This window comes from Sapajus apella, unplaced genomic scaffold, assembly GCF_009761245.1.
Source record: "Sapajus apella isolate SASKATOON/1434 unplaced genomic scaffold, GSC_monkey_1.0 scaffold25, whole genome shotgun sequence".
Lineage (NCBI taxonomy): Eukaryota > Metazoa > Chordata > Mammalia > Primates > Cebidae > Sapajus > Sapajus apella.
Genome location: NW_022436965.1, coordinates 8514039 through 8521860, shown reverse-complemented (window position 1 = coordinate 8521860; position 7822 = coordinate 8514039).

Below are 7822 nucleotides of genomic sequence, written 5' to 3'. Positions count from 1 at the left end.
GGTTAAACTGCTTTTTCCCTTTAGTGTAAAAACTGATTACAGGCCATTACCAGGCTTCTGTACCATTTGGTCACTTCTTCCCCTCAGGGGACACTGCTCTTGAGGGTGGCCCCAGGCCTAGAGGCTCTAGGGAGAATTCAGGTGTCAGCCCATAGCTGCCCTAAGGGAGAAAGGGCAGGTGGCTACTGCTAACGGCTTCTGGCGTGGGTGGCACCCAGAGGATGCAGGATTTTGCTCACTGGGTCCAGACTCTACCCTGCCTTCTATGACAGCTCAACGGCTCTGCTGAGCTAAGATGCTGCTGCTCTGGGTCATGCACCTGGGCTCCCATCTGTCCTCCCTGCAGAGAGAGCACCCCTTCTTCCCACTGTCCATGGAAGATGTTTCCCCACGATGGCATGGTAGAGGGAGTGCTGGAAAGGAAAGAATGTCTGCTATAACGTTCATCTTAAACGGATGACTAAGAACCTACTCCACAAAACAAAACAGAACACTATTTTAAGCACAGTGTCTACTGGACCAAAATCAAGGGAGCCAAGGCCCTGACACCATAAACCTGTATTCATTAAGTGCTAAGTTTCTGTCACCTGGGCATTCGGCATGGAGAACAAACGGATCTCTGACATCCTAGAACTTGTCTTTTGCTGGTCAGCCATAACTACTCAAGTAAATGCCATAATTAAAAGCAGTGGTAGACGCTACAAAGAAAAAGTGCAGGGCACTGTAACAGAGAATAACTAGAGAATCTAATTTGGGGTTGGAGGGGGTTAGGAACGAACATTTAACTTGAGATGTCAAAGACAAGAAAGAACTATCCAGATGTTGAACATTCCAGACAGCAGGAACAACTGGGGTAAAAGCCTCGTGGTGGGAAAGCAGATAAGAAAGTCTAGTACAGGTTGGTTATCCCTTATACAACATGTTTGGGACCAGAAGTGTTTCAAATTTAGGGCTTTTCTTGAATTTTGGAATATTTGCATATACATAGTAAGTCTAAACACAAAATTCCTTTATGTTCCAAGTACATCTAATACACATAGACTGAAGGCAATTTTATACAATATTTTTAATAATTTTGTGCATGAAACAAACTTTTGACTGTGTTTTGACTGCAACCGATCACATAAGGTCAGGTGTGGAATTTTCTATTTACGGCATCATGTCAGCATTCAAAAAGTTTTGAATTTTGAAGCACTTTGGATTTTGGATTTTCAGATTAAGAATCCTTAACCTGTATAGCAAAGGTGGGTGGCTGGAGACTGAGGCAGAGCCAGACCACATAGGCCTAATGGACCATGTTGAAGCCTTTAGATGTCACCTAAGAGTGAGGTAAGGATATGAAATATGTGTGTGTGTATATATACATGTATATACCAGATAACAGGAGGTTGGGATAAAAGGTTTGATCTATGTATATATACATAAATGTGTGTGAATGTGTATATATGTACATATGTATATGTGTGTGTGTTTATATGTACATACACATTTATATTCACACACACACACACACACACACACACACACACACATATATTTTGAGACAGTCTCAATCTGTGCCCAGGTGGAATGCAGCAGTGTGATGTTGGCTCACTGCAACCTCCACCACCCAGGTTCAAGTGATTCTCCTGCCTCAGCCCCCAAGGAGCTGGGATTACAGGCGCCCGCCATCACGCCTGGCTAATTTTTATATTTTTAGTAGAGATGGGGTTTCACCATGTTTGCCAGGTTGATCTTGAACTCCTGGCCTCAAGTGACCTGCTCACCTCCACTTCTCCAAGTGTTGGGATTACAGGCGTGAGTCGCCGCGCCCGGCATGAAAGATTTTTGACTGCAGAGTGACCCGTTGTGATTTATGTTGTAAAAGACACCCAGGGAACCAAGTGTTTCTGGAGAGGAGCCCCCCAGTAAACATAATGAGGCAACCAATCAATCAAAACATTCTTTAAAAATATTTCACAAGTCTAGCTAATAGGAAGAATACATCCCTCCCATCCACTGGTCGTGAATTAGGCTGTGGAAGAATTCGATGTAGGTCCCCAGAGAGAGTTACAAAATTTGCATTCTAACTCCACTGCCAAAATCAGCAAGGTAGGAACAGTTTTTTAGATGTCGGGCCCCAATTTTAAGGGGACAGCCCACGTGCATACGCAGACAGCGTGGTTTTATTACACTAACCAGGAAAAAGAGCTAAACACTAACTACGATAAAACAAAAATGATTGTCCTTGCATGGGACAGACTCCAAGATTTAATTGGTTTATATCCAATAACTCTTTATGGTAAATGAATCATACAGTTTCCTGAGAGTTCATTTATGTCTAATTCATTACAGTGGCTCATGAGGAAGTCATGCTACTTGGAAGTAGACATTCCACCAAGTCTTACAAATGTTTTGCCCTAGCTGTGATGGCTCAACTTGAAATATTCATGCCATCCTAGCCCAGGAAATTTTGGAATCTTCATTAAGCACAGATTCTAGTGGGTCACCTGTATTTAGAAGAAACATGACTTCTTTCCGTATCAGATTATTGGTAGCCTCCTTTATTGCTATAATACATGTTGTCCTTCCACCTGTTAATCTAGTTTCCCAAGCATATGCGTCTGTCTTTAATTAACAGAACACAACAGCTTCCTGGAAGTCGAACCTCAACTCTCAAGTCGTATCAAAAATCTAGCTGAAATTATTATATTTATTAAGCATTTAGTTAAGAGCCTGAGAAACATATCTATCTATACCTCCAAATATTTTAATTTTTATTGTCAGATTAGCCTGGACTACCAAATATCTATGAACTTGAACCTTATCACCTTACCATTTCCAAGAAATGCCTTTACTATATTTACATTTTTCTGGGTTTTTTTTTTTTTTTTTTGGCTTTTATCAAAAAATTGTCATGAGAACTGACCTTATGAATTCAACTTTTTTGTCCACTGTGAGGTTGATATAGAGAACCTCTATCACTTAATACCTCCTCCTCACAATGAGAATTATTCCATATTAATCCTTCTTTCTCTTTTTCTTTCTTCCTTTTTATTTCTTTTCCCTTTCTTAATCTTTTTCTGACTACCGAAGTGTTGGTCAGGTTATATTTAATCTCAGCTACTGCTTTGCCTCTTATGGTGGTTAGAAATTAGCTTTCTCTTACTTGTACAGTTCCGTTTAAAATCTTTATTAATCTGAATGTTTCTATTTCATGAAAAAGCCATTTAAAAAGAGGATGCAAATAAATTAAATATGGTTTTCTTATGTTCCAAAGCATTTATCTTCTTTTGATAAATGGTGAGTTGTGAGCACATACCAGACAACAGAAGGTGAGGATAAAAGTTTTCATCTACAACACTAACACAACAAAGCAAAAATGATCGTCCTTGGATGGAACAGACTCCAAGATCTAATAAATTCATATTCATTAACTCCTTGCGGTATACGAACCATACCGTTTCCCAAGTTCGTTTATGGCTAATTCCTTCAAGTGGCCCATAAGAAAGCCACACTACTTAGAAATAGACATTCCACTCAATACAAGCATTTTATGAGTCTAGCTAATAGAATTCAGAATAATTCAGAGAAGCACTTATTAACCTACTCTAAATAAGACAGGCAGTGTAATCTCTTCTTCATAGATTTACCTGTGAGGGTAGGCACTGCTAAGAACACTGAAAGAGGAGTCAGGTTACATGGGTTCTACTACCTGATAGCCTCTAAATAGCTACTGACCATGGGTAAGTTCCTCCACCTTTCTGGGACCCATTTTTCTTATCTGTAGAAAAATTCCGCCTAGAGAAATACAGAGGCTATTTCCAGGTCTACCATCTTATGGTTCTCTAACTTATTCTATAAAAGGTACAGAAAAATGGTTCCTACCCTCAAGAAGTTTAGATTTCTTTGAAAGAGGTGAAGTATCAGCCATGTCTCATTTGTGACGAATCACAAACGTACAAGTAGATCTACATACTGAAAGCTGAAATTTATGTCGGGCATGGTGGCTCACACCTGTAATCCCAGCACTTTGGGAGGCTGACGTGGGTGGATCATTTGAGGTCATGAGTCCGAGACCAGCATGCAAACATGGTGAAACCCCGACTCTACTAAAGAAAAAAAAAGTTGAAGTCTATCCACATGACAATGGGTTGAGGTAAAAACATTTTGCCTTTTTTCTTTTTTCCCTCTAGGATAACCTAAGATAATTTGAATAAAATTAAGATTTCATGAATTAATCACCCTTGGCATTTTATTTTTAGGTTCAAACAAACAAACGAAAAACTTCTGTTGTTCCTTTTTTTGGGTGTGAACTTTCTTGCTAGGAGCAGTGTGTCCTGTATACATAGGACAAGAAAGGGCAGGACTTGGACAAATATTGATCTGAGTGCGCTAGTTGAGACAGTCTGTAAAAAGGAGGACTTACAGTGGAAATATGTAGTTCAAAAAGTGTACGGGGAACACACTCTCATACACTGATTATGTAATTTTAACTCCATATAAATTTGAAAGGAAAGAGAGCAGTAAACAGCAAAAGCCTTAAAAATGTATGTTATGGGCCAGGTGCAGTGGCTCACACCTGTAAACCCAGCACTTTGGGAGACTGAGGTGGGTGGATCACCTGAGATCAGGAGTGAGACCAGCCTGGTTAACAGGGTGAAACCCTGTCTCTACTAAAAATACAAAAATTAGTTGGGCGTGGTGGCACATGCCTGTAGTCCCAGTTACCTGGGGAGGCTGAGGCAGGAGCATCACTTGAACCTGGGAGATAGAGGTTGCAGTGAGCTGAGAATAAGCCACTTCACTCCAGCCTGGAGGACAGAGCAAGACCGTGTCTTATATAAAAAAAAAAAAAAAAAAAAAATGCATCATGTGTGAACAGCAGTTTCACTTTGGGGAATTTATCCTGTGAGTTATCATAACTATAGACAAAGATACAGCATAAGGGTGTTTTCTCACATTTCTATAGGAATAAAAAAATTTAAAACTCAAAATGCTAGAATAGGGAGATATTTCATTGGTTTTGTTGTGATGTATCCATGTTCTACCTCAGAAAAGTAGCTGCGATCTATTGATTCGCAGGGAAAAGAGCAACTGAAGAATATGTGTCATATGATTCTGAATACACGATTCAATACGTGTGTGACACAGCATACCAAAATGTAAGCAGAAGTTACCTCAGGTGATGGCATTGAAACTAATTTTCACCTTTTTCTATTTTTTAATTTTCAGTTTTTCATTGCCAATATATAGAAATGCAATTGATTTTTTGAAAATCCTGATTTTCAAAAAATCCCAAATGACTTCGTGTCCTGCAACTTGGCAAAATTCATTTATTGGTTCTAGCAGGTTTTTTTTTTTTTGTAGATTTCTCATGATTTTCTACATAGATGAGCATATCATCTGTGAATAAAAAGTTCTAATTCTTCCTTTCCAAGGCTAGGACCTTGTATTAGGCCATTCTTACATTGCTATAAAGCACTGAGACTGGGTAATGTATAAGAAAAGAGGTTTAACTGGCTCATGGTTCTGCAGGCTGTACAGGAAGCATAAAACCAGCATCTGCTTTTGGGGAGGCCTCAGGAAGCTTAAAATCATGGCAGAAGGTGAAGTGGGGGCAGGCAGGAAGAAGGCAAAAGGTAAAAACAACAGATCTCCCCAGTAGGAAAGCTCAAATAAATAAATCCTATTATTTTGATTTGAATTTCACTAAAGCTCAAAATGGTGGTTATTTAAATGAGATTTCTTGGGCAGTGTAAAAGACATCTTTTTTTAAAAAAAAAAATACTTTTATTGCATTTTAGGTTTTGCAGTACATTGGAAGAATATGCAGGATTATTGCATAGGTACATACATGGCAATGCAGTTTGCTGCCTTCCTCCCCATCACCTATATCTGGTATTTCTCCCCATGTTATCCCTCCCCAACACTCCACCCACGGCTCTCCCTTCCCTAGTTCCCCCCACAGACCTCAGTGTGTGATGCTTCCCTCCCTGTGTCCATGTGTTCTCATTGTTCAACACCTGCCTATGAGTGAGAACATGTGGTGTTTGATTTTCTGTTCTTGTGTCAGTTTGCTGAGAATAATGGTTTCCAGGCTCATCCATGTCCCTACAAAGGACATGAACTCATCATTTTTTATGGCTGCTTAGTATTCCATGGTGTCTATGTGCCACATTTTCCCTGTCCAGTCTATTATTACTAATGGGCATTTGGGTTGGTTCCAGGTCTTTGCTATTGTAAACAGTGCTGCAATGAACATTCGTGTGCATGTGTCCTTATAATAGAATGATTTATAAACCTTTGGATATATACCCAGTAATGGGATTGCTGGGTCAAATGGAATATCTATTTCTAGGTCCTTGAGGAATCACCACACTGTCTTTCACAATGGTTGAACTAATTTACACTCCCACTAACAGTGTAAAAGTGTTCCTATTTCTCTACATCCTCTCCAGCATCTGTTGTCTCCGGATTTTTTAATGATTGCCATTCTAACTGACGTAAGATGGTATCTCACTGTAGTTTTGATTTGCATTTCTCTAATGACCAGTGATGATAAGCATTTTTCATACGTTTGTTGGCCTCATATATGTCTTCTCTTGAAAAGTGTCTGTTCATATCCTTCACCCACTTTTGAATGGGTTTGTTTTTCTTGTAAATCTGCTTTTGATCTTTGTAGAATCTGCATATTAGCCCTTTGTCAAATGGGTAGATTGCAAACGTTTTTTCCCATTCTGTTGACTGCCAGTTCACTCTAATGATTGTTTCTTTTGCTCTGCAGAAGCTCTGGAGTTTAATTAGATCCCATTTGCCTATTTTGGCTTTGTTGCCAATGCTTTTGGTGTTTTAGTCATGAAGTCCTTGCCTATGCCTATGTCCTGAATGGTTTTGCCTAGGTTTTCTTCTAGGGTTTTAACGGTATTAGGTCTTATGTTTAAGTCTTTAACCCATCTGGAGTTAACTGTAGTGTAAGGTGTCAGGAACGGGCCTAGTTTCTGCTTTCTGCACATGGCTAGCCAGTTTTTCCAATGCCATTTATTAAACAGGGAATCCTTTCCCCATTGCTTGTTTTTGTCAGGTTTGTCAAAGATCAGATGGTTGTAGATGTGTGGTGTTGCCTCTGAGGCTTCTGTTCTGTTCCATTGGTCTATATCTCTGTTTTAGTACCAGTACCATGCTGTTTTGATTACTGTAGCCTTGTAGTATAGTTTGAAGTCAGGTAGCATGATGCCTCCAGCATTGTTCTTTTTGCTTAGAATTGTCTTGGTGATGTGGGCTCTCTTTTGGTTCCCTATGAAGTTTTAGGTGTTTTTTTTCCAGATCTGTGAAGAAGGACATTGGTAGCTTGATGGGGATGGCATGAATCTATAAATTACTTTGGGCAGTATGGCCATTTTCACGATATTGATTCTTCCTAACCATGAGCATGAAATGTTCCTCCATGTGTTTGTGTCCTCTCTTATTTCCTTGAGCAGTACTTTGTAGTTCTCCTTGAAGAGGTCCTTTACATCCTTGTTAGTTGTATTCCTAGGTATTTTATTCTCTTTGTAGCAATTGTGAATGGCAGTTCATTCTTGATTTGGCTCTCTTTAAGTTTGTTATTGTATAGGAATGCTTGTGATTTCTGCACATTGATTTTGTATCCCGAGACTTTGCTGAAGTTGCTTATTAGTTTCAGGATATTTTGGGCTGAGACAATGGGTTCATCTAAATATACAATCATGTCGTCTGCAAATAGAGACAATTTGACTTCCTCCTTTCCTAATTGAATACGCTGTATTTCTTTTTCTTGCCTGATTAGTCTGGCTAGAATTTCCAATACTATATTGAATAGGAG